General features: G+C 41.2%; 1 protein-coding gene and 1 long non-coding RNA gene across 19 annotated transcripts in view; one reads left to right on the top strand and one right to left on the bottom strand.

The window, feature by feature from the left end:
- On the top strand, positions 1-27,056 carry LOC140682326 (uncharacterized). The gene is made up of 3 exons (XR_012053911.1): positions 1-97; positions 10,784-10,857; positions 17,568-27,056. It is a non-coding gene; the product is annotated as an uncharacterized lncRNA (long non-coding RNA).
- ATXN1 (ataxin 1) overlaps positions 1-27,800 on the bottom strand; it is a 399,379-nt gene that overhangs the window by 252,192 nt on the left and 119,387 nt on the right. For 6 of the 18 annotated variants that reach the window (XM_072924145.1, XM_072924133.1, XM_072924132.1 and 3 more), the window contains one exon: positions 7,964-8,028. The exons of 6 other annotated variants lie outside the window; for them this stretch is intronic. The gene's annotated coding sequence lies outside the window, so the exon portion shown is untranslated. Of the gene's footprint in view, positions 1-370; positions 604-7,963; positions 8,029-13,506; positions 13,566-27,800 lie in introns of those variants that run through there. 6 more of the 18 variants (XM_072924146.1, XM_072924130.1, XM_072924131.1 and 3 more) reach the window with 3 other exon arrangements.

Here is a 27,800-nt window from a genome sequence, read left to right as displayed (position 1 = left end):
TGCAGTGACACAGGTCCGGGATGTCTCCACCACTGTAGTAGAAATGATGTCTGCGGTACAGCGCTCGCTCCCTCTCCGCTCTCCAGCATGTAAATGGGTAATAGAAGCCAAATATGGAGCAGTTGGCTGCCTCTGCAACAGCTCAAGGATCCTACTTCATGCAAAAGGCGGGGGGGGGAGGGGGGGGGAAAGGGGGGAGAGAAGGGAGGAGGAGGAGGCAAGGCAACACTCTGGCAGTCGGCCAAGAGAGCCACACAGATTATTGCATACGCACGGCACCGCCGGGCCAAGGCGGCCTTTAACCCTTTGCGGGCCGCCGCACGCTGCCCGGGGGCGGGGAGGGGGGCTGGGGGCTCGCCTCGACACTTACCTCCTCCTTCCCCTTGTAACACTTCAAAGGCCAGGCTGGCTCTCTACGGTGGGATTAATCCCTGCGCACGCCAGTGTTCCAGAGAAGTCCCCGCTCCAGTAGCAGGCTGCGTCGTGGGGCTCTCAAATCACTTTGCAGGCGGAAAGAAATGAGATGGGGAGGGGAAAAAGAAAAAAAAAAAAAACCCAACCCCGAACCTATATTGTTTAAGGGGGAAGAAACACAGCTAGCGACGTGTGCTGTCCTTCAGAAAAGGCAGTGAATGCTGGTTTAAAGGATGCATGAAAATCGGTTGCTCAGTCAAGGCTGGTCTCTCTCTCTAAGGGAGGAAATAAAACTGTTCTGGAAACCAGGGAATGCTCTGAAGCAGCCTCTGCGAGAGTCAGAAGAGGGTGATTTTATTTAAGATGCCATATTGCATTTTGCTGTGGTGAACTGTGAAGTGATTTAGAGCAAGAGCCTGCATCCCACTCCCTTTTTCTGAATTAGTTTTATTTATCCGGATCCTTGGCATATGCTTGAGTTGCTTTGTAGAAAGTACCTTCCACTTCATTCAGACCAAAGAGACTCTGACTCATACCGCCACTGAACTACAAGACAGGCACGGCTGAACCACGCATGTTTGGGTACTAACTCCCTCTGGAATCCTCAGCACTGGTTTCATCAAAGATCCCTTTGCATCTCTCCCAGTTGTCTGCAGACCACTGTGAGCTACTCCTGAACTTCCCCCCCCCTCCCCCCCCCCCTTCCCCCGCCAAGTATGGCAACTTACACTCCCCTGGCACTCCAGCCTCAGTGTGTTACTCTCTTACTTCCCTTAACGCAGATGTCTGCAAGTGCCATAAACTACAGTGATGGGCAAGTAACAAGCACAGATGCCAAACAGAGACCAGAGATTTCCTTCTGGACTGTCTCAGTCTGGTCTTCATGTTAAAAAAAATTTAAACAACCCCTCCACACCCCCAAAAATCAATTTACCAAGCTAGGTACAACTTAAAGAAATAAAACAAATTATGAAAGCAATGAATAGGACGAATGCAGGCAAAGGATAGTGGGATGGTATGCTTGCATGCAACCCAACAGTGGCCTATAAGAAGCCATTCACTCTCTGCTTTGGCATCAGGACAAGAAGTAGAGCACAGAGGCCCCTCCCCACACCAAAGATATTGCAAAAAAATGTTGCATAAATACCAAAGGCTGTTACATGCCAGCTCCAAGGAGCTGGACGCTGTGGGGTCCCAGGCCTCAGAAAGGCCTGAGATGTGCACTCCATGAAACATGGCCATCCAGAGCAAGCTGTTTATTGCAGCTTGTACCAATTTGCCATGACAATAAGCTCCAAGGTACCAGGTTTCTAGCAGATATACCTCCTATGTGTCCGTTTTATATTAGCATTAGGTTTTAGCTGCATATTAAATCTAGCATTAAGAGTCTAGATGCAAAGTACCCTAGGACTCAGTTTGCAATTATGCAGATCAGCAAAGGAGTCCCTTCTATGAAGGACTATACTGGCTTACTGTAATTGCTAAAGAACGTACTAATAACACTGTAAGCTGCAGCATTCTGGATTTAAGAGTTGATACTGTAAGACAGACTAGCTTTAGGAAACATAAGGCTCTTTTACCACAGCATCTGTATCTTTAGTTCGGGTTCACTATGAAAATCAAAATGATTTTCTGTTCTAGCAGTAATCTGGAGACAGACGCAGCAACAGGCCAAGATACCTTGAAAAACATGCCACTCAGTACTACGAGAGAGTGAATCTAAAGCAGCAAAGCAGACAGCAAAATTGTATTCACCCAGCCAATGTAAGGTTCATTGATTTAATAAAAGGAACCAAGGGAAAGAGACAAAGACTGGAGATTACTGAAAATCAAGTGAAAGCCCTGGAGAAACTGAAAACCCATCATCAAGGTTCAATTCAGAGTACAAGGCATTCTGTCTGCCACCTTTTTTATTCCAGTAGTACAGAGTGTTACCTCAGGAGAAAGGAATCTTTCCTTCTCAAACATTCACCTTGCCAAGAGGTGTGGCACACTCAGAGAAAGAGAAGCCACATTCATGCTGAAGCAAGCTTTGGGCAACTTTCCCTTCTGCAGCAGGCTCATGTAAGAGGTTTGTGTGTTCCTCCACTCTGTGGCTACAGTGTGTGCCTCAGGACTCTCATTTTTTGCCACACTGTATACTCCAGGCTTTTACATCTTTGTCTATGTTTCTGGTTCAGAGTAGAAAAGAGACCCCCACAATGTAAGTGCTTTGTAAGTTAAAGCAATAGTGCTTTCCTGAGCCAGCAGGCACTTAACCCATAGCTCTGGGAAGTGCCACAACTGCCACCAGCCACGTCAGGTTTATAAGCCACTCTCACCTCTGTTCTGACTTGATACATGTTGATTGCATTAACAGACGAGGGATGAGGGGACTATGCCGCTACAAACATGGCCTAATACACAGGATATGCAACCATGTCACAAGATGTCCTTGTGCCTCAGCAGCTCCGCTGTCAAGGGCCTACACTGGGCCTCAGTATATTCCCTGCACAAAGGATTCCACAAAACACCGAGGTGCTGATGAAGGCAAGTGAGTGGGACACAAGAACCACACAGACCCAAGTGTTTTCATTTACTGCTGGTGATGTGCTAAAACTGATAGGATTCCCAGGAGAATATAATCTGACCAAAAGATACTAAACAATTTGGCATGCAAGATGCACACTGTCTAGAAGAAACTGTTTTTCAATTCACTAGTTGTAATGTGCCATCTACGCAGCATGTTTCATACAATTAATAGTACCTATTAAAAATGGGAGAATAGGAGGCATAGTAAGCTGGATATTTTTTAACACTAGTATTCAGGGAAATGCAGTGATTGACAGTGTATTGAGTGTGCAAAGTAATCTCACAATTATTGATCGTTACAGTTCAAATCTTCAATCTGTCATAAAATGACATTGTTGGTCTCATTACAGCCTCTAGTGGACAGTAGTAATCCACCTCACAGACCTGTCACACCATTTGCTCAAATGACAGGCGTTATCAAGGCAGAGGTTACTCTGAGAGAACATGAACACACAGGTCATTCTTATCCATCAGCAAAAAGGATTTTTGAATACAATCAAAGTTTGCTGTCACTGCTTGTAAAGTGCCTCGCTTTATTCTTCAGGTATAGCATTGGCTTGTAAATAAACAGAGAACTTCTGCTATTCATTTCAGCTTCTGACAGCTTTCATAAAACTAAATTCATCTCAAATATTTTTATAACAGAAAATATTGGTTGCCATGTTTTTGGCTTAAGTAAGATGTTTTTAATCCAACTCAGAATCTGCTGACTGTCCAATTCACCTCCTATCTATTTACAGCTCTCTTACATTCAGATAATTTTTGCTAATGCAGTTATTTTTGCTATTATTTCAGACATATGCAGCTGATTTAAGGCATTTGTACAGCTTTCATAAATTAGAAACTATAATTTGGATTACAGCTGGCTAATTAAGGTATGCTTTCCTCAGGAAAGTTAAAAATGTACATGATCTGAACAATAATGTGTTTGGACTATATCTTTAAGTGTCACTTGTGTGAACATAAAAAAAATATTACTAATGTCTTTAATTTTTGTTTATTCACTTAGAAATTTGTGTATTCCCTGTCATAACAGAGCTGTTGATGATGTTCTCCAGAACTCTGTGATTGTCTTCAGATGCAAGGAAATTAGATTGGTAGACACAGCAGCCAGTGCTGTCTCTTTAAAGCCACAAGTATCTCATGCAAATTAACTTTTAGTGAGAGTAAAGCATTCATGAAAACTAAGCAAGTATGTAGCACTACACTGTGATGCAAAGAGAAAAATCTTATAGTCTAAAATGGTAGTCCTTTGCAAGTGAATTCAAAAGAAAGGCTGCCATTAATTTTTTTGTTTGGTTGGTTTGGTTTTTTGTTTTATTACACTGTGGCTAGGTAAGGGCTGTAGGGTGATGAAAAAATCATTATTTGTCATGCCTTTCAGTTTAGGTAATGGGATATTTTGGTTAAAAATGTTTACCTTATAATTGTCTTGATTTTTTGAAAAGAAGCAATCAAGTTCTCTTTAAATAACAATAGCTTCAATGGCTTTAAAGTAACAATAGGTTCTTAGATGGAGATCTGAAATTAGATGCTCTCTTTTAGTTGTTGCTTTTTTAAAACTGAGCAAAGCAACTCATCAGGGAATTAAGTAAACTGAGGACTCTTCTAAAGTCTCAAAATCGAGTCCAATTTAGTCTTTTGAATACAAGGTCAGTCGGTTACAGGTCACTGCTCTGAAGGGAAGACCTGTTAACCTACCAGTGACCACATCAGGATGGACCACAGCCACAGTTAGTCCCATAAGCTGTGGCAATCAGTGGAAAATAAAAGTACCTCTTCTCTAGGGGTGCTTAACTGGTCTAGGCACCTATCATGTAATAACTACTATGACCTGTTAGGTGCTTTATGGCCAGTGCTCTTCAGCCATCTGAGGTCTCGATCTGTGTACTGGCCTCCGTGTATCGCCCCTGACACTGCAGCTACCCATACGGCTGTGTGAGCAGAAGGGCCAAGCACAAATGGAAACTGAACTCTGTCTTATTCCTGGAAGTGATCATTTCATCTTGGGGTTAAAGTACACCAGCAGAACACAGACGGGAAGCTCAACTCTGCAAAAGTGCTTTGTTTCCAGGCATGTCAAGGCAGTGCTGTTAACAAGGATTAACATTCAACCAACATTCAGGAGAATTTGCCAGCCACTGTCTGGGAGAGGGCTCTCAGGTGCTAGCAGGGAGCAACCAGCGACCATATTGTAAGAAACACATGTTGTCCCATCCCTTTAAATCGTACCTGGTACAGAGACTTATCTGGGAGTTCATTTACCAGGATTTTTTTCTGTCTCTTAAGGGTGTTATGGTCTAGACAGATTAGATTTGCATCTACTCTGTAAACACCTACGGTTGGAAAATATGTCTTGACCTTCCTTAAAATGTCTTACCACTATAAGGCACTGTGGTTTCCAAAACCCATTAGTCTCTCTGATCAATGTTATACAAGTTTTGATATGTGCCATGAGTTTTTATGAGAGGAGGGGAATGGGCTAGAATGGACTAGTTACTTGTTTGAACAGACATAGAAATTGAAAACATGGATTTTTGACTCCTAGATCCTTTAATGGCCCCAACTGAGCTGTTCTGGTCTATTGAACAAATCCTTCCCACCTCATGGATAATCGACCTACCAGACCTCCAGAGCCACTGTGCTCAATCCTGCTGCCAAGTCTGCTCTTTTTGTTCACATGCTAAAAATCTTTATGTTTTGTTGAGAAAATGCATACCTTATAATGACAGCTACTTTCTACTCCCATTATCTCTACCTCTTCACAAAATATGATACACACGGGCCTTGCCTCCAAAGCTGTCATGCAAATTCAGAAATTTGGTTTACCAAATTCATCCAATATAGGTAAGTTTAGGCTCATGCTTTGGTTTCAAGACAGTGAGAAGTGCAAGCTACTTAATGTTCAAGACCAAAGTTATATTGTATCTATATCTTCTTCAAAAAGAAAACCAGTAACTAAGACAGAATTAACTAAAAAGTCAGTAAGGATTCTGAAATACAGGCTTCATCTACATAAGAAAGAGCTGTATTCCTTTGTTTTCAAAAGGTATCATATAGCAAAAAACTGCAATCACCTGATGCACAGGAATGAAGACTTTGAACAGTTCCTAAATATCAAACAAAAATTGAAATGGGATCATTTTGGTATGAAATAATTGCTATATCCCCTTATATTTGACTCATAATTGGAAAATCACCAGGCAGAGATGGACAACAGTCATGACAGTGTATTGCCTCGAGGGTAGGAATTCCTCAGCCTTGCAAGGCTTTGACCAACAACCTAAGTGAGCATGATAAACATTTACCTTCAATTACCTTCAATTATCCAATTACAAACTGACAGGGTATTTTTCATGTTTCTTTTGCAAGGTGACAGGTACATGCCCACAGAACCCTAAAACTCCAGGGTTTTAAAAAGAAGACTCCTGGGAAAAGTGACAGGAGGCCTGAGGTAGGATATAACGTTAAATCAGAGTTATTTCAGCATGTGCAGACCATTTTATAACTAGACTGGCATCTCTTTGACTTCTTACTGCACAGAGGCAGCATCTTTCCCTCAGAGATCTGCCAGATCTTCGTGTTCTCTCTTTACCCTTCAGCAGAGGCCTTTCTACTAATGACAAAAAAGGTTTTCATATTGACTGAGATGTCATATCATGTCTCTCTCTTTCCCCTACCCAATTTTTCCACAGAAGAGTTCCCATTTATGCCTGTTTTACTCTGCTTGATCTGTCCTTGGTCTGCTCTCACATCATTCTCATATGATATTATCAATTTATTTATATTTAAGGTAATGAAAGATACCCATTCAAAGCTCTAGAAGCCCTCAGACATAGCAATTACAAGCAAAACACAACAGTGTGAAAGAAGTTTTATCAAAAGGAACTTACCTGGGCAACCAGGTAGACCAGAAACACCTACCTGCTGAAAGCTCATCTCTAGTCTTCTCCTAAAGTGAGTGGGGTTTTGCCTCAGAGCCTCTTCAAAGATCATAAAATTCAAACTCTTGTGAAATGTAGGTTCTATCACATGGATAAATTTGCTCATGCGTGGACTGTTTTGTCATGGGGTCAAGTATAGACAAGAGAATGGAGTGGATACCTTGGGGGCAGAACCATCTCACGACCAGCTTTCCTACTCAAGAGACCCTAGTTTTGGAACATTTCCCACTACAGAGTCTTCACAGCTTATACTCTCATAGAATCATATAATCATTAAGGTTGGAAAAGACTTTTAAGATCATCAAGTCCAAATTGTCAGCCCAGCACCAGCATCTTCACCATTAAACCAAGTCCTCAATGCCATAGCCATTTTCTGAACACTTTTTAAGAATATTGACTGCACCACTTCCCTTTGCAATCTGTTACAACTCTTTTCAACCCTTTCTGTAAAAAAAAAAAAAAAAAAAAAAAAACTCTCCTAATATCTGATTCCAACCTCCCCTGGTGCAACTTGAGGCCATTTCCTCTTGTCTTGGGAATCCTCTCATGTTCTTTGTGCTAGAGGACATAAGAATGGCCACACAGTGGCCATAGGACAACAGTGATCATAAGCAGATGCTTAGGGAGACAATGGCATTATATACTAGTTTATCTATGTACTATCCAGCCTCCCACTATCTTCAGCTTAAGGAACTTCCTGAACAGAATGTGGTTTCTGCCCATTTAGTGACCCTCAATGGATTTATCTCCCAAAATTTCTAGCCTTCTCCATGGCCATCTGTAAATTGTAGGTATGTGCTATGCCACATTGCACAAGTCACATCCCTGATGCTAGAAGAATCCCCTCATCCTGCCTGCTTCACTCAGTGTTCTTAGCACTTGCACTGAGACAGGGAATGGCCAGTCTCTACCCATAATCTCAATGTTGCACAGATCTATCATATTGCAACCCTCTAACATATTCCCCCTCCCAAGCTGGAAAGCTTGTTACCAAAACCAGTCAAGGCCTTCATTGTTTCTGCTGCAATTCTTACCTGGTTTTGAGTCCCTCTGCCTTGGTCTTAGTCCTGAGACATCTGCAATCTCTCTGCTCTTCTGACTGTAGAAAAGTGATAGTAAAAATTGTCCTTTTATTCCACAGAACAGTGGTGACACAGTGAAGTACAAGTATTATTACTATAAAAGCAATACAGAATGATCTCTTTTCCCAAGGTTCAGCCAAGGACTCAGAAAAGCAACAATTCCACATATCAAGGACAGGAGAAAACAGTAGTAATGTCAACAAAAATAAACCCATGGTACTATCTACATTTTTTTCATATTTGTTTAGCAACACATGCTGACTAAAACCCTTCCCATTTCATAAACTACCTCTGTCAACCAGTCCATTCTTGTGTAAAAAATCAGAACTGATGGGACATCTCCCACCAAACTCAAGATTATTTCACACACTTATATGCATAATAGGTCTGAAAAATATGACATGCTACAGAAGTGGGACTGCCAGATGGTTTTCCTGCCATTTAATCTGTCTCTCCCCTCTCCATGATACATCTCATTTCTTAGGACATAAGTATTAAGTAATTTCTCTCCCTTAGTTGGACCATCTTCATCTAGGTGTGTAAACTTGGTGTCTAATTTAAGGTGTACAAGTTGTCCTGTTGTCTTAATGGTTCTGAATCATATATTTAAAGTGAGCTTTGTGCTTGAGGGTATGTCCTCATGAACGTGTTTTAGTGAGGCATTCAAGGGTGTGGATTTACAGGACACCAGCTACTCTGCAATAACTGCACAGATGAACACCCTTTGCCTGCTGGTAAACGCAAAGAAAGCCCAGAGAGAGTCTCAGCCAAGATCCTCTCTGCCTTCTACAACTGCCCTTCCTGCTACCCCCTGAATGCTGCTCCTTTTGCAGTAAACCTGACAATTGCATATAGAGGTACCACCACCTCCCTCCATAGTCCATCTCCAGACACAGCTCAAAGCATACTTTTCCTTAATACACCCCAAAATCTTGCAAACTGAAGTTATATCTAAGGGACCTTGCCACCCTTGCTGTATTACAACTTCAGCCTTTTTTTTCTTTCATGTTTATATGATAGGATATATTCTTTGCAGAGTCTTCATCATGTATCATATATATATAATTCTAATTCTTGAGCCTTCCTGTTCCCCCCTGCTGGTTAAAAACGCATAGCAGGGGGGAGCAGGGGGGTGGGAAAGGGCAAGCAATTCCTCAAACAACTCTGAGTCAAACCAGGTACCCACTTTGGGAGGAGGGAGCAGAGGGGACAGACCTTGTGACTACTGAATACCAGTGGCTGCTGCCCCCAAGGGTATTTCTGAGAGCCTATAGGTATTGTTGCACAATGTATATATTTCACAGGGTCCTGAGCAGAGTTTATCAGCTGTACAGAAATTCCTGCATAGCTTATCATCTGGGCAAGCATCCCAGCAACACTGCTGTCTCTCCTTAGAGTCTCTTCAGAGTATCAGAGGTTCCCAGGAACATTCCCAGAAGCTTTTAGCTCAGCATGAATCACTGCCAAGTTGAAGAGTTTCTTCGAGTCCCATGTAGCAATCATCCTGAAAATTGCAGAAGATGAGCTTGCAGGCTCTACAACTGTCCCTAAAAGGCTCAACTTGTACAGGAGTCATTGTCTGGCCTCCAAAAATATTTATCTGAACTAAGACATGTTTATCGCAACCTTGCACACATTTAAGGTCTCGCCAATGACATCACAAAATCTCCTTGTAGCTAGAAATAAAATTTTTTCCTTTGGTGATTTTCTAAAATATTTTTTACTTTAGATTTTAATAATCCCTCAGATCCCTAAATGTGGATCAGCACCCCTTTCCTGTTCAAACTAGATGCTCTAGTCAGTTATATAAGTCCAAGTTTCCTCCCCAGGCAGTTTACAGCATAGGCACACAGGTTATGCTGTCTGCAGTAAATGATGCAGCGAAATACTCCATTATGTGACTTATCTATCAGAACAGCTACCTCCTGAGAAAAGACTGCAGTTTTGAGGCCAGTTGACTTTCCAGAAATGGCAAACAGTTGGTTGGACAAAAAGCTAGATTTCTACAAAGGTGAAATAACAGTAGTTTCCTATTTCAACCTATAAAAATTATAATTTTCTGATAACAAAATGAAAGAAAAACTTCCAACAACAACCAAGCCCCTTTTACTCTTGAAGAACCTGCTTCATCCTATTTATTTTGCTTTCTGAGGATTTGCCTTTGACATGTTCACATTTTTAATGCTTCTTACTAGCCAAAATGTTAAATGGATTACTTAAGTTCGAGTATATTGCTTCCTCTGAATCTGTTACTCTTGTAGTGGCATTTTCCCTTAGTAGCACATTGAACCAGTGTAGTTTACGGTCACCAGTTCCTAGATTCCCTCTAGTGCTCAAATCTTCAATGAACAGAAAGAGAAGTGTGAAGAATTTGCCAGTTTGAAATCCCTAATATCTGCACAACAGACCAAAAATTGGTTTTTAATTATTTCAAGACTTTAAACTCTGAATATATGGCTGTATAATTAAAATCTGGATTTTTAAAATATACTGAAAATACAGAAAGATTTACCCTTCAAATGTTTCACCTGCTAGTTATTCTACTTCAAACTCTTCAACTCCACAGTGTTACTATTTTGTTTTCTTTGATGTTTGTTCCTTTTAAGCTAACCCTAAAGATTTTCACTCTCGCCCACCATGGTTATCAAGCTGTGCTTTGTTAGTACTGTAACTATTTATGATATACAACTCTCTTCTGTTCTTCCCAATATTTAGGAATTAATACCTTATATGCATTGATTAATAGCCCTTCTTTTTTGATATTCCTTTTAGGAGAGTTAGGAATGATCATCATCATCTCCATCACTTGGTAGCACTGCTCGTGATCTGGTGTATAAGGGTGGTTGGTATGTAAATACCCTCCTTAATCATCATCATTTGTTTCAAAGATAAAACAAACAAAACAATAACAAAACCTCCTTTCTTTTGCATGCTGGAAACACATGCCATTAATATTAATTAATTTATTTATTTAAAGTTGGTTAAAGCATTTGGTCTTAGGCTGGGAATGTGACTGCCAAGTTTCCTGCCTGCAATTTGTTACGGCTCACTAGTAAACTCCTGAAAATAGGAATTTGAAATGGAAATACTGACAGGCCTTTTAACTACACTATAATAAGCAGGGTGTTTTATCCTGCATACTGTATGTCGTTACACAATGGCAGCCTATCATAATGTGCACGGAAAACAAACAGGGTCTCTTTAGATCACTCTTCTGGCTAAAACTGGGCAGACAGAGGAAGCAAAACAGGCTGGAAAGACAAAAGACTAGAAGGTCAAGAACACCACACCCAGACCTAACCCCTTCTGTTACACAGTGGAGCACAAGGATCGTAGAGAACTTGCACTTGAATAAATTGACTTTGATCAGCTTGCCATAAAAAAAGAGGTGTAGCCTGCTATATTGCTAAAGGAGGTAAAGAAGGAAACTTGCCCATAGTCTTAAGTGGCAAAGTAATGTACCCAGACCCACCCTGTTATGCAGAGCAAATCTCCAAAAAATAGTTTTCTTGCAAATGTTTCTTATCTGCTTGTAATAGTACGTTTCATGTAATTCTGCACATATAAAACACAAGAACACTAAAGCTGATTTGTACAGTAGCTTTTCAGTGACTGCTGTAAAGTGTAATTTTTCAGAGTTGCTGAGCATCCAGAGTCCTAAAAAGTCGCCTGAGTTTCTTCAGATCGACACCTGTGTAAATGATAGCAGTACTGCACCTTTGTGAAAACAGAACAGTGCTATTGCTGTTTACAAGGTATTTGGCAACCAGGAAAATAACTGAATCATATGTGCAGAACAGAACAGCAGAGTATCTGGAACTTGAACAGAGCACTTCTGCTTTGTAGAACACATGTTTAAACGCCATATATTGAAGTGCCACATCACATATATTTTTACTAATTGAGTTTACTTGCATTTGGGCACTGTACCAGCTACTCAGCAAGTCCAGCAGATTAATGTAAAAGCCTCTCTGCATTTAGAAAGTATAGTCACCCTAGATTTATAGCTGCTTACTTTGAGGGTGGCTGACTGCTGATCCTGGTGTCTTTAGCAACAGATGGTTTTCTGAGCTGCATTGATAATGAAAATGATATAATTTACCTCCTAACATTGAAATAAAGAGGCAGGAAAAAAGAAAAAGCAATATATTCACCTTCTACAAATAGTATACCTTAGTACACAGTGGGATAAGAGATGGGGTAGGCCCAGTCAAAACTCAAGGAATATTAGAAATTCACATGAGGACAAACTTACATTAAAAAAACCCCATCCTGATCTGGACTGTGAAAGTATTGGCCCTTGTAATGTTAGAATTTATAGCTTTAATCTTCTTAAGAGCTGCATGGCTCTTCTCACATGCAGGGAAAACAGATTTGATGTTTGTGAGATTAAAACTACTGAGCTGAACTTTGCTTGTTATTGGCCAGAAGCACTTGGAAACCTAATAAAGCATTCCATTAAAATCTTGGCATTTTAGTAACACAAAAGAAGTAGGCTTCTCAAAATATGAGTCCAAGGCAAAAGGACACTTTGGGGGCAGGGGAAAGATTGTGGAATTTGGATTTTAGCAAAGTTTGTAATGACTTTAAAATAGACCAAAGGAAATATGAGGTAGAGTGGAACACAGGCACTTGATGTAACCAGCAATGTCCAATTCTTTGTTGTTTAAAATTCATTACATTTGAAGACACTTTTTCATGTTCTTTTAAACCTCATACTTTTGTGAGTCTATGGGCAGCTGGAAAAAGTACAACACATGTCACTGACTGGATGTGTAGTCTCTAACAGGTAATTGTAAGGCCTGATTTAATAAGATTTTGAGGATCCACAACCATAGCTGAGATCAAGTTGTGCTACTCATATTGTGGGCTTTAGATGATCAGCTTTATTCTGAAATAAAGAGCTCCATTAAAGCTGACTAGACTACAATTTTAGGGGCACAGGAAGCCCACAGTAAACATGTATGCACTTTTAATCAGTATACGGTTTGATTTTATCTATGAAGTCACAACTAATATTTCTGTAGAGACAGGGATAATACTTGTGGTGACAGTATGAACTGAGTTCAAAGCATGACTGATCAAGGGTTAGGATCTTATCAGCAGTGGTAAAACCTTGTACAGTACCATTTGCCTAGTGCCAGCTGCACCATTGAGAACCCTTTCTTGCCTTCACCAAGGTACAGTGAAGAGATACCTCATACACTACAGCTTTTACTGTTCGGTTCTCTGCAGGCAAACAGGCAGAAATAAGGACATGTAATCAAGTTTAAAAGAAATAAAGCTTCATAACCAGCCCTAAATACAACAAGTCCCTTGCTAGGGTTCATTGATGAGGTTTGGGGTTTTGTCACAAGACAAACAGCATTCATTCCAACGCACTATGAAATTACTTTGTCCTATCTGTACTGACAAAGCCAACCATGAAAACTATGCTAAAATTTGTATGTGTATGGTTAAAGCTAAATCAGATCTTCTACATTCATTCTACTTACAGAATCAGGAAGTATGTAGGCTATCTTCTGGAAAACTTGTGGTTAAAACACTGGGAAGCCTGTAGGGATGATGAGGTAACAATTAAACGCCTACAAACAAATTTTAGTCCAGATTTTACCCCACACACAGAACCAGTGTTGAACCTGGCTTACACAGCTGGTGTGAGTGAGTCCTACACAAGCTCATCCTATTGTTGATGACCGCACTAAAAATTCACTTATGCAATTCTGTTTTCTGCCCTTTCAAAAGAAATTCCCCTTTACACAGCTGAACATTACTGGGTGCTCATAAACTGGCTGCTAACATGGCTGGTATGCTTCATTTTTTGTGGCACTAACATATGAAGAGCTATCTACTGTAACAGATGCTCTTTGACAGTGTGAAATAACAGCACTCAGACTTAAACTGTAAATTATAAACAATCCCTCTCTAACTACAAAATGAATGCACAGAATGGGGAGCCTTGTCAACAAAGATATTAGTAAATCAGGTTGAGGAAGACAAATTATTCACTAAAGCTAAAGTAACTAAAATTTTATTCAGTTAACATTACTGTCATTAGAGTTCTCCTGTTCTTTGCCATAATTGGTAGATACGAAAAAGAGTAATTATAAGCAACACACAGTAAAGTCGGTTACATGTTTTCTTGCTATGGAAAAATTACATGAAATGTTTCTGTTCTTCCTTTTTATTAATTTCTATCAGTTGAAAAGATGCTATATAAATGCTTACTAGTGGTATGTGCCTGGCCACATCAAGACAGCCCTTTCCTGAGGGATTTCATAATTATATTTTCTACACCAAATCACAGACAGGACTGTGAATTAAAAGTGACCTTGATGGCCTGGTGGTGCAGTTGCCATGTATTTGATTATAAACTTACTGGTACTAATGGTGAGGAGTGGTGTTACAACATAAGCTGAAAATGAATTCAAGCACAGCTTTCTTCACAGAATGTCCCTGGTAACCTGGCTGCAAAAAGCAATCAATGCACAAAGATATTTTTTTAAAACCTTTAAAAAATAAAGCATTCCTTTTTTCCTCCCCATCTCTTCATGACATCCCAGTGCTAAGTTCTCCAGAAGGATGTGTTCAGGGATAATACACTAGATTACAAAGACTGTAGCTACATCTGGAGTACTTGTGATATGTCAGATATAAAACTTCTCCAGAAAGGACATGGAGAACTTCGAGGAAGCATGGGTAAAGGAATGGGCACCTCGTTACACAGCGCAGTTGTTCCTGCCTTATAATGGCAGCCTCTCAGGAATTCCTGAACACCATGGCAGGGATGGTGAGCTGACCTCCCCAAATGCATGCAACTTCCCATCACCTAGTGAGGGGTAAAATGAGCTGGTAGTTCATAGTTTCCTTCAGCATGCACAAGGAGAAATTTTTGTGTCACGCAGTTCAGGATCAGGCTTGCCAGGCCCAATTCTTACTGCTCTAGAAGAAATAGGTATGCCAAGAAAAGACCATGGCAGCTGCCTGTAGGCAGGATTTAATACACTTGCATTTCATGGGATTCCTGGATGGGAGTCTCAAACCCTGCAGAATGACAAATGCAGCCTTGGTTTCATCTCATGCACTTGCACTGCCTGCATCTCCTATGATACCTGGAACTGGGGTACCTTATCTACATCTCGACAGCATATGTTAAAGAAGCAGGACTAGCTGAACATCTCCCTCTCCTCTTAGAGCCAAATTTGCCTTCTTTCTCCTTCACAGATTAAGTAGGGAAGCAGGCACCAACCCCACCAGTTTTGCAGATGCTGGTTCAGAGTACACACAGAGTTATATTTTGGATGTTTAAAGAGCTTCACAGCATTGAAAGAGTGAGCTCAGAAAATGCAAAAGGTTGGGGCCTGCCTTCCAAATCCTGACAAAAGGGTGTATGCACACACTCCCTCTGTTGCACAGAGCTGGCTTCATGGCTCTGTCCCATCTCTCTAGGGATCCAGGGTATTTGTATGCAAGTTAGGAGGAAAGCAGCAGAATAGTCAGCATGCAGGGGGACTTGGTGGTCTCATGGAAGCTTGCTTTAGGTGACATAGCAAAAAGACCTCCCAATGTGGCCTCTGACTCAGCCACAGTTTGGATGCTGGGAAAGCCTTTCAGTCCCCACTTGTTATAGCTGACCAGTCTCATCTTAATGCACAAAACAAACTCACTGTACAAATATGCCATGATGGGCAGTTTGTGCCCATGATGCAAGCTATACCCAAACAAGCAGAAGGGTCATAAAATAAGGATTAAAGTTCAACAAGGAAGCTGATAACGAAGAAGCCTACCCAGACTTAATGCCCTATTCTAGCCAACATTACGTTATCTTCTAATTTTAGAACAGCTGACAGTTTTTCCCAGACCAGAAGTTGACAAAAGGCTGAGCAACGCCAGTGTCGTTAAATCTTTGTTTTCAGGCACAGTGTTGTCTCCACACTGCAAGAAGTTGTTTCAGCATGTGAAAATTTGCAGGAAGGCACACACTGATGCTGGATGCCCATACAGGGAGCTGTGTAATATGTTGAAACCATCTGGCATTTTGTGGTTTTGCTGTATCAGTCAGACGCACTGTCTGGAAACACAGGGCTCAAACCCAGAGTCCTTAATTCAGGTCAGATACCTACAGATGCCTGTGGTCCTTTGGCCAGACTGGAAGCTGCAGAATAAAGCACTTAATTAGGTGGCTGAAGTTTATGACGGATTCTAAGGGCAGCCGAGCTAGAAGCCTATTATTGCTTAAGAACTCCTAGCAAATGTAATTACTATGGCATGTTTGATAGAATACACAGTCTTCACAAAATGCTCCAAAATAGAGTTTTAAAGATGTCTTGCTGCTGTTATGCTTAGTATCTTCTGACTAAGGAATAGGCCTGATGATGTGGATCCCAGTGTGAAGCTTACTGAAAACTACCACTAAAGTTAATAGAGCATAGTTATGGAAGAGTATTTTGTATAGAATTGCCTTCTCTGGAGTGTGAACAATGCTGCTGAAAGCAGGCTTTGGGTTGCATTATTCCTGTGATCCAAATTTTTTTAACCAGCTGATGTCACTAGGGAGATTTAAAGTCCTTATAATTACTGCTCAAGACCTAGAGGAAGGGGGGAGGAAAGACAATGCAATTATGTTTCTTATGCTGATTTAGAGAGTAACCTGTAGTGGTCTGTTAACTTGTTTTATCTATCAGGAAACACAAATCAATTCTGTATCCAATCAGTTTTAGGAGTGGCAGCTCATTTTGCTTTCCCAGTTAAGCAGGGAAGAAAGTGGCCTTTTGTCACAAACAATTGCTTCCTGCAATGCTGCAGAATAAGATATAAAATAGGCAAAGAGCTTTGGATACAGCTTCCAACGTCCTAGAAGAAGTAAAATTTCTTTCTTTCATCTTCCCTCAGAGAAGGAATTCAGGTTATGCTCTGCACTAAATTAAAGTGTTCTGCTCAGTTATGTACATGTACAGCTTTGAAAACTGTTCCTGCTTCTAGGTCAAGGGCTCTCCCTGTGGCTGGGTGCCAGCTTTATCCCTGGACTCCCATAATCCCTTGAAATAAATCAACTTTCCATTGAAATCCTCTGCCAGTTCCACTTCAGACTAAAATGTGCTGTCTGTAGCATGATGCTCTTTTATACTTTTGTGGAAACAAAAAAAAAGAGAAACAATGTGGCCATTGTGTACTGGAAACAGTTCTACGTAACCCACATTGTGTATATTAAAGTCTATCTTTGTATGTTGCACTAACCCAAGATTTCAGTGTTTATTATTAGAACTAAGAAAAATACCTTTGACCAAAAGAATAATTCAACTGACTGAAAGGGATCCCAGCTTGTGTGCGTGTGTGTGTGTGTATCCCATTACTACTCTGCTCACGTGGACTGAAGTATGTGGATGCATTATACTACCTCCCTGGGCAGATGAAGCCCTCAGATATTTTTTTCTCTTTCCTCTCAGTTTTTTTTCTTTTCCCCCCTAATATCAATTTTCTTCTCTGTGTGTTATAAATGAACCTGAATACATTCACACGTTCCTGTCGAAGACTAAAAGCTGTCACTTCATTTCAGGGAACCAGGCAGCTTTAAACTCAGCTGCAAGAAAGCCCAGATGCTACTACATCTCCAGGGGAAACTTATCTACTCAGAAATGGCAAAACTACTGAACAATAATAACAAAATACAGCTTGAAGATGCTGATGCCGTTCTCCTGTCGGTGCTGAGGTCAGTACTTTGGAGAGTGGGTGCCAGTCAGAAATTGCAGCACTCAGAAGACTGACATTTCTGAAAGGTTCTGCTTCTCCTCAAATTTCAGTAACTTTAAATGGTCTGCCAGTTAAATCAGAACAGCTTGGTATAAAGCCTCCAATTTTCTGACAACCTTTATATTCTCTTGGCTCCTACAAGGCCCTAAAGCTGATCATGTATAATCCTGAACTGAATATAAAATAAATATGAAAACCTGTCATGATTGTAATGTTTTCCAAAGGATATTTCACTAAATAAAAAGAGCTGCATTTTTGACACAAAAATGCTCCATATAAAAATCACAGTTAGTTCTTTAAAATAAAGTTACACAATGCAGTGCCAGACTCAGCCCTCTGAAGTTCCCCCTGAGTGCTGGGGAGCAGCTACGTCCCCATGAGCTGGCTGGCCCTGAAGGTCCCGTGCTCCTTTTCCCCTGCACAGTAGCGGTGCGAATCAGGACTGACACCAGCCCGAGCCAGCCCAGCCTCTGAGGGTCCCTCCAGCACAGGAGCCTAGAGGGAGGTACCTGGGTTTCCTCCAAGCTGGGACACAGCCTACGGTGTGGCCAGCTAAATCTAGCACTGGCAATAGCTTCCATGCTTGTGGTGCAAATACAGCCTGAGCAAATCATGAACAGCCTGAGCAAATCATGACCCACAGCTCACCCAGCCTTCATGTCCTTGAAGTATGTTGCCTAAGAAAATAACAATTGTTTGCGGAAAGCTCTTCCACTAAGCCTGCGTTATTTAGCTAGCTACATTAACTGTGTGCCAAGGTGTGGGCTATAAGCTGGAGTGTCCACAGCACTATAGCACGGAAATGAGTTTAAATCACTGACAAACTAGAGCTGATGTCAGGCTCTACTGGTTTCATAGACCTCAGAAACATTTGCAGGTCCAGAACACAGCTATAAGGCCAGACAGAGACACATAGGTCTAGCAAAGTAGGACCCAAACACAGCAACCTTGTCAATGGGCATGAGGTGCATTTTGAGTGAAGCTGTGACTAAACTAGCAAAGAATCTGAATACCACTTTGCAGGAAATTTGGAAGACACATCCTGCAAGTCCTGAGGTGGTAGCTCACTGCTAAAATCACAAGCTACATTTGCACAGTACCATTCGGATGGTTGGGAGGAAGAAATGGAGGCAAGACAAGGTATTTCAAACAGGGAAAATCTGTGTTGTCACTCACAAGGTTTCCAGGTTTGTCTGCAGAGTTCTTTCAATGTGCAGGTTTTAAATGTTATGCACCTGTGTCTCATAATCTCCTTCTGGGACAGGGTACAGGCAATTGCACTGGATATAAAGCCACAGTTAATTATGCACATAGAGCTTTAATTTTAGGTCAGACTTGGTGAAACTATATGGTTTTCTCCTAGAAGCCCTCAGTGGACAGTTTCTTCACTTAGCTCTGCCATCTTTGGGCCTTCTTTTTAAGTGAGGAGTGCAGCTGAATGCAAGAATTTGAAGCAAAACTCAGCTGAAACCAGTATGTTTCATCTGGTTACATGTCAAAACCTCAAACCTTGTGTACACAGGGCTCAAATTATAAACTCATCAGGCCCAACCCCAGAGCTGGACCCAGGTTTGCCTGGAGAGCCTGCAAATCTTTTAGAGAAGCTGATACAAGTTTTGAGTTCATAATGACTTGAAAACCCAAAGTGGCCAGGAGACTTTTCCAAGGTCAAACAGTGAGCTAGAGGGGAAGCTAAGAAGAGAACCACAGCCCTGGCCACTTCACACACTGCTACCAATAGAGGTAGAAACTCACTCTGCTTGAACTTCATACTGTATAGTCTTTGCCAAACCACTAAAAAGAACCACTTTTTTTTTTTGCCTGTTAATTGTTTTAATAAGTCACATGGCAATGAATGACTAAAAACTATATAATCTCTCTAAGGATTCAGCTGTGGAAAAAGCATCCATTTAGCTGCAGGGTAGTTATTACTGCATAGCTTTGATTTTGCTACACAATGCACACCCTGTTTATGGAAATGCTTACATGCTGCTCCGGATGAAATCATCATCACTTACAGGTATACTCTGAAGCTAAAGGAATGACCTCAGATCCACTCATCTAGACCCCAGATGAGCCCTGTCCACTTATCTGAGTCTCCACAATGCTCTCAGATGTTGGTTAATGTCCCTTTGGACATTTTTGAATGCCATCCAAATCTCTGCATCTATAACATGAAAATAGAACTTCAAGGTGAGAAAAAACAATTGCAGTTAAAATGCCTGTCCCTTCTGCTGGTTCCACTATGGCACATGTCTCACTGGAGAGCACTGGGATGATTTCAAGTTCACAGCATAGCATAATGTAATAATCCCTTTTGAATCTACACCATCATGCAGTGGTCACTTATTTACTGCTCTGCATGTATTCTACCAAAACTTTAGAACTCCTGGCAATACAGCAAGCAACTGCTTCAGGAGGCTTAATGCTGAATGAAATACCATCAGGGCTGAGGATTGCTATATATTGCTTTCTAATAGTCCCTGCTCTTTGACACCTGGAGTGGCAGTAAGGAGCTCTAGAACTGTATCCAGAGTTCTCTACCAATAACTGAAAATACTTCTACAATATGGGAAAAAGAGAAGGTGGTTCAGGGTTCAAGGTTCAGGTCTGTTTAAGGTCTTGGAAACATTTTTGGGGTGAAGGGTCAGCATTTTTAAAGTAAAGTATGACTTACATACATAAGTAAAAACATGAGATTGCAATACATACCTTTTCCAGTTCAGGTTAATTAGGAGTTTACAGTACTCCCAGCTAGTTTTGCTTGCAGGCAATTTTTTTTTTGAGCTCAGCAGCCAGGACTGTATCTAGGGCTAAGCTTTCCCACCATATCATTCCAATAATAAAAGAATTTTTCTGGCTTCCTGTTAAACCATGTACTGATTACAAAATTCTTTTGCTTATTTAAGGCCAGATTCAATAAAAATCCTGTCCAGCTTCTGCATCATGGAAGGCCACAAAAGCCCTGAAATATTTTGGTTTTGAAGCTTGTGTGGGCTTCCATGGTTTGGATGCTGGGTTACTGTTCCAGTGAATGTAGTCCTCATAAAGCTTTTCCAGGTCCTGCTCCATATGGACCTAGTGATTTCTTTTTATTCTCTCCAGTGTGGATTACAATCTACTTCAGAGAATCTCTGATTTATGCCTCTAGCTACAAGCTAAATCCTAGAGGAATAAGTCCTTTTCATATCAGGTCACATCCTCTGCAGAACACTGACAGAGAAATTTGAGTTTCTGAAAAGCAAGTACCACTTACAAAAATCTGGTATGTTTTGCATGCTTTATATGAATATAAGTGAATGGTAAAATCTAAAAGGATATTCAATAAACTACTCATTATCTATCTATATTCGTATGACTAAGCTACACGTGGAACGTAGCTTTTATCCTCCATAAAAAATGTACAGATGTTCTATAGAAAACTGTATGAACAAACTTTAACCTCACGACTGCTATTATTTTGTAATAAAGGCTTACAGCATAATGTGAGCTTTTTTTAGAATGTAAGTTCCATGTGAGTAGCGTGTTTTTAATTTAATATTAATGCAATGCACCAGGAAGAAGTCTGCACAGAATCTCAAAGACAGAGCATCACAGTGCTGCAGACAGGAGACTTGTGTCGTGGACTTTATTTGTTTCAGCACTTGGAACAAAATTAATTGACCAGGATTCCCATTGCCACAGGGCAGTGGATTCATCTACTGATGTTTTCACATGCCTTGGCATGAGGATTTTGCTGCAGCTACTGTTCCTGAGAATCATGTGGTTAAGTCACCTTGTACTGCACAGAAAATTTACCTCTCACTGTCAAGTGCATATGAATGAGCTTCTTTTTTGGGAACAGCAAAAGGAAAAAAGAATCCACTGAATAAACTTTTGAATTTCTTTTGCTGAACCATCCTTCAGGTAGCAGGTGCAAAGACTTTCACTAAACTTGCAGATTGCAAATGCAGTGCCTGCTTTGCGTGCAACACAAATGAATTAAAGCAGGGGAACAGAACAGAAATCCAGTTTCAACCACAGTTTTCCTTTCTCAGTGCCTGAACCCTCTCCCTTGCAGCATCTGCCATTCAGATTACATATCTTGTATGCCTCTGAGGAGTCAATTCACTGTCTCATCTCCAAATGCATTGGTGAAGTAATTTATGACTCCCATTATTATAATCGCTTAGCAGCTCCCAAGCATGTAAAAATAGCAACAATAATTTCTCCCACTTTTCCTTCCTTAGCGCCCCTTAGGAGAAAGAGTTTGATTAAATCTGTAGGGGTTACACTTGCACTTGTGTGTTTCTATAACTTATAGAGGAAGTTTGACATTTTAGGAAAGTGATGATATCTACAGACATCTTATTAATTGCAGGAATTCCTCAGTCTAGATAAAACTTCTGGGAAGGTCCTATGTCCAGAAGCTTCCTTCTTTTGCTTGACAGTTTCATTGCTTCTGTGAAATGCACTTACGTGCTATCATGATCATAAAGGGTGGCCCAATCTCGGAAACAAAGAAAGCCATTTCCTACAAAGCCTTCCAGGATCAAGTTTGAAAACCTACTCAGGACTCCATGCAATGAAGCAGAGCCTCCATGCATAGGAGGGAGGGAAAAAATGGGGAGATATTTATGAACAGACCCATGGCAGTGTGTGCATGGTCAACTGACAGTCTGCTCCCATTTGTTCCAGTTTTCCAAGCATGTGGTTGCAAATGTAGTTATCATTTTATGTGGACCATCACAGCTGCACTGCATTCATCAGAACAAAGACAACAGTCTGGTCCTTGTGAAATGGAGATGGAGTTTTCCTACTTCTGTGCATATTCTGTAGGCAAATACTAAAACCCAAAGGTTCACAGAGGTGCAACAAATGTCTAATAAAGGCCCTCAGCACCTGGAATAGTTAGGAAAGGAAGAATTTCAAAGCACTCCTCTGCTTCTGCAGTCATCATCTAGGTCTAAACTGCTAGGGAAAAGTATCCTGGTTTTTCTAAAGGCATAATTTTAAATCCATTTTGGTTAAACCAGTGTAGAAGACATGGGAATTCTCATATTTCAGTGCAAAACCATGTCTGGATTGGTTTAAGCTTAAATCTTTTAGGAATTGATTTTGTATTTGCAAGTACGATGGTCTTTATCTAGCATGGTCAATTTGATTTACATGTCCTTTTCAAACAACCAGCTGCTTAACACAACTGATATCTTTGACTTGTCTGGTTGACTTCTGGCCACTTGCTCTGCAGTGCAATGTCAGCTTCAGGTAGCTACTGAAATAATTAAGAGAAGGCAGTAATTATGCTTGCAATAATGAATATGAAAACTTAGATAACATCTACAGAAATGTGGGCACTATAATTCACCACGTGATCTCCTCAGCTCTCCAGTGGTTTCACATGTGTATGGAAGAAGCCTTGTCAGCTTCCAGAGATGAGAAGTTTGGAAACAGGAAGACAACTGCTCCTTGTGACTCCTCTAGGTCCACCTTAGGAGAAGGAAGAGAATGCTTTCAAGGAGCTTCCTCTGATATGCACAGTTCCTCCATACATTTTAGCAGCATTTGATGGTCTACAGTATCAAATATCGAGAGTGATCCAATAAAAAATTATGCACTATCATTTTTCACTGGCAAAAATTACAAGGGTAGTAAAAGGACCCTGTGGTACCCTGAAACTTCAGTAATGATTATCAAGTTACTGGCTGCCTCACAGCTGATGCTAGAGATTAATTTTTGTCAACTTGATTAGCAGAGGACAGCTAAAGTTTGGGAGGTAGCTGTAGTATCTCACTCTTTGAAAGACCAATCCATGAATGAAGCTTACCAGGCCACACATTAGCTGGAAGATTAGATGCAAGATCCAAGTCAAAGGGAACTATCACAGCCTCCACTTACTGAAGCCCCAAATACCTCATTTCTATGTCCATTTGCTCAAACCTGGAAAGACTGTGTTACGTTTCTTCTCTTAATTTAGCTTGAGTGCCTGGGATGTTTCAGCAGAGGCTGTGAAACAAAACACCTCACACAAAAGATGTGACAAGGTGAGTAGTGTCAGCTGAGGTATATAAAGCAGTATTAAGCTCCTTCTGCAACGTCAGATGAGTAGACATCTGGCAGTGGCAAGGTACACTGCAGTTCTTTGCATCCATGTCTGTGTCAGGCAATATTTCTAACACTGATATTCACTGACTGCCTTGCAGTTCTTCTGATCAAGCCTTCTTTCATTTCTGTAAGGAACTGGAATGAGACAGAAGAGCAGGAGCTGAAGGCGGAACATGCCTGGCAGTAGATGTATTATTTCTGTCTCCCTGATCTTTTCTGTTATTCCAAAAAGTTTTCTAAAACAATAGGTAACACAAAAGAAATGTTGGGTTGGCCTGCTTTGTACCACTCCAGCTACATGCTTTTTAAAATCTGCTCCTTCAACAGAATGGCTGATTGCTTAAACAGCAAAGCACAACAAGCTGATGCATTAGATACTCCCATCTGATTAACAAGACTTATCAGGTGGGAAGGATTTTCCTCCTCCCTGCATCAGTGACCATTTGCTCCTTTGAAATTAATTGGAAAAGCATTTTGAGGATAAGTATTTCCCATGCAGTTGATGCTTCTATCTGCTGCAACCTGTATTCCCTTTGGGCTAGGCTGAAAATGCTTCTCCTTCTCCTGTTACAGGGACCAGAACTGAACCCCCTGCTTTGGCTGCAGTTTCCCCTGCTTGCCATCACACCATGCACAGTCACACTAAATGATGAAAGTGACAAGGACACTGCACATTTCTCACAGTCCCATCCCTGCTTTTTTAGGTGAGGAACACTGCCACATCCCCCAGAAAGCTTTATATATGCTATTAAAAGAAAACAACCATTCCTAAAAACAATCCAATGCCTTCTATGCTACAAACTCATGGGCAAACTATTAATCTATTAAAAATTTTCATTAAATAATTGCTCCCAGCTGAGGCTTACGAAAGGCCCTGCCAGGCCAAAATGTCAGCTCATTTATGGGATTTATTATTACAACTGTCAGGCCAGAAGGGTTTGCTGCAGCAGATCCATCGGGCATGCTCAGACAGGAGCTCCGGCCTTTGGGCCAGCTGTTTCAAAACCAGAACCAAAAAATGTCAGATGTCAAGTTCTCATTTCAGGTCCTGCCTCTTCCCTTTCAATCACCATGGATCAATGGATCAGTTGAGCTGTTTAACAAGTGGCAAAGACCACCTCAGGCAGAGTAAGCATCAGTGGTTGTTCAGCTTTTAGAGCTGATAGAGGTCATTGTCTCAGCTTTCCATATTTTAAAAGTACTAAAGCATGGCTTCAAGGGCTTGTGACTCAATCAGCAGGGGAGGGGCAAGCTGGAGGATGAGGTGTACTTTCCTCAAGGTGGTGGCTGCTCACCATAGCCATGTGCTTCGGGAGGGGTGGCTGAGGGCATCTGTAAGCTGCAGGTCTGTTCAGGAGTCACAGGCTGATCCTGGTGCAAAGAGAGGATTGCACTTGGGTTTCATAATGGAGCTCATGGAAGTCAGTGAAAATTGAACTGCAGCCAAGGTGGAGAGCCATGTAGAACAGATGTCTTTACAGAGGATAAAACAAACAAAAAATACTCAGAGTCTGAGTTAGAACTCTTGGCCCATGTTAAATCTGTAAAAAGCCCCAAAGTGCTCTATTGTGGCTGTCCCAAACACTTAAATTCCACATGTATAAACTAAAACACATTTGCATTGCTAATTTATTAAAGGACTTCTTGACCCAAAGTCAAATACTAGCACAAGTCTTCTGCCTGGAAAAGCTCTGATAAGTGTGCCCTTTAACCATCTCTGTGAACGTTCAGTAATGCTCCTTTTAAAAGTACATATGCTTCTTCTCATGTCTGACGCTAATTATCTTATCAGATAACAGGCAGCCCTGTGCTGAGTAGGTATGTAATATATTAGCCTTGGGGAGGGGATTGGAAAAAAAAAAAAGCCTTATCTTTCAAGTAGATGTGAAACCGTGTATGATCTGAGTCTGTGGAAACTTTCCTCTGCAGCACAGATCTTATATAAGGGAGACAATGAAGAGAAAAAGAAATCCCAGACCCATACAGCTTTCAGACTGCAATTCTCCAGGCTGTTCCTTTCTGTGGAATTTTCTCCTCTATCAGTATTTTGGAATGGCATACAGGTTAAACTGTTCACCTGGCAGGGAAAGCAGCTTTGGCAATTGTAAGTTTACATTACACTATAAACAATCGGATTAGAGTAAACAGATGAACCGTATGAATAAAATGTCACTGCTTAGTTTTCCTTTGTGACTTGTATTCTGATACCACTACTACTGCTTTTACTACAACTACTACTACACTACTACTGTTAGGCTTCAGCTGACAGCTCAGCCTGAAACTCTTTATTCATCTTTATTACTACTTCAGCTGTTTTGAGAGCAAAAAGGCATGGAGGACTTATTGGCCAGAGGCTCTCTAACCTAGCAGGCCTGCCCGGGAAATCAATATGCCGCACTCAAGAGCACAAAGATGGATTGTGAAGCCGGGGCTGGCAAAGGAACGCGGGCTGCATCTGGAAGGACACGGAGACAGCCAGTTCTGCTCCGCCAGAAGCCTCCCAGACCGCGCATGTTTGCACACCAACCTCGTGGCACCCTTCCAAGACAATTTGTGAACCTTGGTTCACACCATTTTCAAAGTAGGTCATAGGCAGTAATCTCAGCCGAGGAGAGATACCCTGTCAGCAGCAGCGGCTGCGAGGAGGGCGATACTGCGACCAATGAGCGCGGCGGTGCAAGCGGGGAGCCGGCGGCTCGCAGGGCAACGCGGCTGGGCCAGCCGCAGCCAAGGTGCTCGCCGGGCTCGCACGGCTCCCACACACCCAGCCTCTCGCCATTGATAGCTGTGCGAGCAGCCACTGTTCTCCTGGACACGGCACGGCTTAAACATTAACCCGAATGAAAATACACTAGGAGAAGAGATCTAGCCTTTACTGAGCTCTGTTTTCCTGACAGCAAGAATCACAGCTGATTCTGAACCAGGGGATTTAAATTTACTACGAGCTTTGGATTATTGCTTCCTAATGTGCTTCCGTCACCTGCCCCTGCTCTGACAGTCAAAACACAGCCTTGAAGGTAGCTGTGCTGACAGAGAGGATTCCTAAAGACCTACAGTTTCCTGCATTTCCCTGTATCCCGTGCTTGAGCTGTTTTAGGGGCGTGGAATTAAGAACGGGCATCTTTAAAGGTGTATTTTTGAAAGATTGTGTCCAGGAAAATAAATGCAGAAATGAGCGTCCATATTCATTCCCACACTACAACAATATAAAGACCATCAAAGAATTACCAGTTTCGAGCAACAGCACAGAACTTCCCAGGCATAGGAACGCTTTGCCTTTAAATGCAGCCTGCACAGAGATGACTTGATGCTAGAAAGCTAAAGGATTGCCTGAAGAGTGCCACGGAGTTATGTAATTCTTTTTTTTTTTTCTTTTTTTTTTTTTTTTTTACGGGTTAATTTTTAAACAGGCTCGATTTAACCTTGTTCCTGGTCAATAGTTACAGGAATCTCAATAAAAATATGCTCTCTGGAGAAATCCACTCCAATATAAGAGGCATGCATCATTTTTAGCACTGAAATCAACACTGAAACAGCAGAGCTGGACAAACATTGCTTTTTTTGAATCTGGCAAGTAAGAGGAATTATTTTCCTCCATTTAAAAAGATGTGCTCTTTCCTTTTTCTCTTTCTTTCCCTGTGATATGTCAGACTAGAAATTTTAAACAAAAATAAGAGATTTCTGAAGGTACTATACTCTTTGCAAAGAGAGAGGGGAGACAGGACCTTGAAGACTAGCAAAAAGGCTTATGTTCCATGCAAGAAAGAGTGCACAAAATGACTGTCTGCTCCACGGGAAGTGACCTATCTGGTCAATAGCTTGTCCAGGGAGTTGTAAGACATGCAGAAACATGCCACGATGTGCTACTGTTATCAGCTAAAAGCGTGCTGTAATGACTTTCTATGCAAATATACAGAAAAATCCATAAATCTGAGAAGCATTATCACTCAGGACA

The sequence above is a fragment of the Taeniopygia guttata genome, chromosome 2 (assembly GCF_048771995.1).
Source record: "Taeniopygia guttata chromosome 2, bTaeGut7.mat, whole genome shotgun sequence".
Taxonomy (NCBI): Eukaryota; Metazoa; Chordata; class Aves; order Passeriformes; family Estrildidae; genus Taeniopygia; species Taeniopygia guttata.
Note: the sequence above shows the minus strand (reverse complement) of the source record. Positions and strands in the feature narration are given on the sequence as shown.